Consider the following 3771-nt stretch of genomic DNA (forward strand, 5'->3'; position numbering starts at 1 on the left):
TCAGCTGATGGGGCGGAAGTGTGGCGAGCACTCTCGCGAGACCTGAAGGTACCATGGCTGTAGTGGCAGCAGCAGCAGCGAGAGGAAGGAAGAGAGGACCAGAAGTGCTGCATCTTGAGTGTACAATGCCGGAAGCAGCCTGACTTTCTTTACCGAAGCCCTTTGCCCAGGGATAGGAAAACTGCCCACCTGGCTGGAAGTCCCACCTCCTCGAGCTCCCCAGCTCTTCCAGAAGATTTTCTGTCACCTGTGCTTTCCCCTGTCCTCTTTTCCTGTTTTATCTGTTTACCGGAAAAGGGTACATGAACGTCTTTCTCCTAGCTCCACTAAACGAGTTAGAGCTGGGGTTCCTTCCCTATACCCCCATGTAGCTGCAGAGTAGCACCTGGGGGTGGTTGGACCTCTGGGATCCCGAAGAAAGGGGGAGAGGGCTTAGAACTCCGCTTCTGCGTCTGCCACCAAGACGTGGCCTTCTCAGCCTTTCCCCCAATGCTGCCATGCACCTTGCGGCCCTCCGTCTTCCTGCGGTTGTGGCCACTGTGCTGTGAGGAGCGGCTTCTGTCACGGGGCTCATTCGAGCGACTTCAGACCACAACGGCAGCATGGACTTTGCAGACCTCCCAGCTCTCTTTGGGGCTGCCTTGAGCCGGGAGGGAATTAAGGGGTTCCTTGTGGAGGCTCGCCCAGCCAACGCCTGCAGCCCCATTGCTCCACCACCCTCAGCCCGGGTCAGTGGGTCAGTTTTCATTGCACTGCTTCCAAGATTTGACTGCAACTTTGACCTCAAAGTCCTAAATGCTCAGAAGGCTGGGTATGGTGCAGCTGTGGTGCACAATGTGAATTCCAATGAACTTCTGAGCATGCTGTGGAATAATGAGGAGATCCAGCAGCAGATCTGGATCCCATCTGTGTTTATCAGCGAGAGGAGCTCTAAGTACCTGCATGACCTCTTTGTCTACCAGAAGGGGGCTCAGGTGCTTTTGGTCCCACATGATGGATTCCTCTTGGCCTATTGCCTCATCCTTTTCTCGGGGATTTTGGGAGTGCTAATTTTGGGCATGGGAGCAATGTTGAGAGTTCCTTGTATTCAGCTCCAGAAAGAGCGCCAGAGAAAACCACTGACCAAAGAGCAATGAAACAGATTCCTACACGTGACTCTCAGAAGGGAGACCAGTATGATGTCTGTGCTATCTGCCTGGATGCATATGAGGATGGGGACAGGCTGAAGGTACTTCCCTGTGCTCATGCCTATCACGGCTGCTGTGTGGACCCGTGGCTCACTAAGACCCAGAAGACCTGCCCTATCTGCAAGCAGCCTGTTCGTCGGGATCCTGGTGGGGAGGAGCTGGAGGAAGGAACTCAGGGGCAAGTGGGTCATGGGGAAGGGGGCCCAAGGGGCCACCCTGCTTCAGAATGGACCCCACTTCTGGGCTCTAGGACCACACTTCCCACCTCCTTTGGCTCCCTAGCCCCAGCCCTCTTTGTTTCTTGGGTCTTCAACAGATCCCTCACCCTCTCCATCCTCCTCTTCCTCTTCGGCTGTCATCCTGACCTAATACTCCCTTTCTTTCCCACCTTTGGCAATCTATTTGCATAGCCCCTCTTCCTCCCTCGAGTCTTCTCTGTTGAGGGATAGGAGATATTCCTACACCAGGTTTCTCCCTAACCCAACCCCATCCTTTTGAGGGGGTTCGACATGCAAAGTGACTGGGTCTTCATTTACTGAGTTAATAAAATTTTTTTGTGGTCTTAAAAAAAAGTTCAGATGCATGTGAAAGCCATAGGCATAGGCTGTCAAAAACAATTTAAAAGAGCATATTTTTTATTATTTGTGTCAAGGATGAAAAGATAATTAGAAATATTATTTTAAGTAACTCTTAAGAGTACCTTAAATTTACGTTGGGATATTAACATTTCACATTTGGCCTCACAATGCAATTTCTGAAATCTAAACATTTCAGTGCCTCTCCTTTAACCATTTTAGATCGGGTGTATATGAAATAATCTACACTTGTCTAAATGTTTAATTGTCATCAGTTAATACCTGAAGAGTACAAAGCCGTTGCAATGTCTCCATGGTCATGAGAAAACATATCTTGGTTGTAGGTCTCTGGTCCTCTGCTTTTCCTGTAAAGTGGCTGTGTAAGAAGATCCTGTTGTTTTATAGCTTGTTGGCATTAATATTCTAATCCTATTAATTGGGGTGGAATTTTAAGAGAATGCTTTTTAGCTTTGTCTTTTCATCTCTTGGAATTAAAAAAAAAAACTATTTAAATGAAGGAAACATGCAACATCAAATACTTTTCACCTGAGAGTGGTAATTGTTCAGCCATACCAAGTATCTTCTGTGACTGGAGGTGCCCGTGTAATTGTATAAAATGGAAGTTAGCTAATAGGGGATCATTAAATATGTCCTTTCTTTTTAGAAATTAAGGTCATTTTCACCCTTTAATGATTGTTAATGTTAGCTAAGCTAGTTTTCATTTGCATGGCCAATTTCAACTCATCTCAAACTTCCAGGCACTACATTGATAATGCAAATGACTAAATACTCTCAGTATAATTCTGTTATTTGGATTAGAATGTTCTGTTTCATGCAAGCCTTGAAATAAACACTTAAACCACACTGAAAGCCTTCTATCTTGGAATGCAGAATCAATAGTCATAAGATGATTCACTAAATTAATACGTAGTTTTGTTTCCATAAAGATGCATTTAAAATCATAATTTTAGAGCTAAGATCCTATTAAATCAATTGTTGATACTACTGCAATTGATTATTCTATTCACTAATTATGCTCCAGTTTTTTTGATTTGATATTTCTCGCAATATGCATTCTTTGGCAGGAGGTTGCATGGAAATGTGTGCATTGGTAAGCATTACCCAACATTGAGGGCTGCAGTATGTTGCGGTCCCCAAGGAACAGACTCTGAGGTGGAGCTTTGTGTGTATAAGTTTAGTGAGTTTAGGAAGCAGAACTGGGCAGAGGTAAAAGTTGGAGGATGGTGTGGTTGCACCCGAAGCCTCAGCAGACCCCCCAGAGGGCGCTGGAGCTGGGATGGCCTTGCAGAATTGTCCCAAATTGAAGCAAAAGAGCTGAATCCACACGCCCCTGAAGTAACCAGTCATTTCTTACAGGCTGTCACAGGGGAAGAGGAGTGGCCTTGGGCCGGGTAGTTTTGTTCATACAAGGACAATTCCTGGAGAGAGACTCAGCTCTCTTTGCACAGGTACTGTATGAACACATGGAGTGGCATGCAACATTCAGAAACGATGGAGTGAGGGCAGGAGGAGGAAGAAAAGGAAGGCTGAGCTAAGCACACCATAAGAATTCAGGTTCCTCTTCTTTCTGCTGTACTGTGTTCTGTTTTATAGTAGATCATAAGGAAGATAAAATTCACATATTCTTGTTTATTCTGCCATCAGTATTGGTGATCACAAAAGCACTAATTATTGTTTGGACTAGATGAAGATACTTAAATTCAGCACTTCTTACTGTCCATCCAATTTTTGCTACAGTCACATTTTTTTTTTGGTCAACCTATTAAGCACTGTTGAAATTACCTGCTTTCCCTCATGAGATGCTTCTATGCAGCATGGTTCTGTGTGGATTCTCTCTTAAGTGCTCACAATGACAGAACTATTTCCTTGGGTTATTTGGGGAAAACCTAAATCTCCCACTCATCATTAGAAAGCCCCATCCATCTGTTATTTACAAATGGCAGGGCTATGTTCCCTAGGTCCTCATTTCCATATTGCACATAATGGGA

At 45.1% G+C, this 3771-nt stretch overlaps 1 pseudogene; it reads left to right on the forward strand.

Annotated features, from left to right (window-relative positions):
- The first annotated feature begins 497 nt into the window (after window positions 1-497).
- Window positions 498-1556, forward strand: LOC116751136 (annotated as a pseudogene).
- Window positions 1557-3771: the final 2215 nt, after the last annotated feature.

The sequence above is a fragment of the Phocoena sinus genome, chromosome 3, assembly GCF_008692025.1.
Source record: "Phocoena sinus isolate mPhoSin1 chromosome 3, mPhoSin1.pri, whole genome shotgun sequence".
NCBI classification, from domain to species: Eukaryota; Metazoa; Chordata; class Mammalia; order Artiodactyla; family Phocoenidae; genus Phocoena; species Phocoena sinus.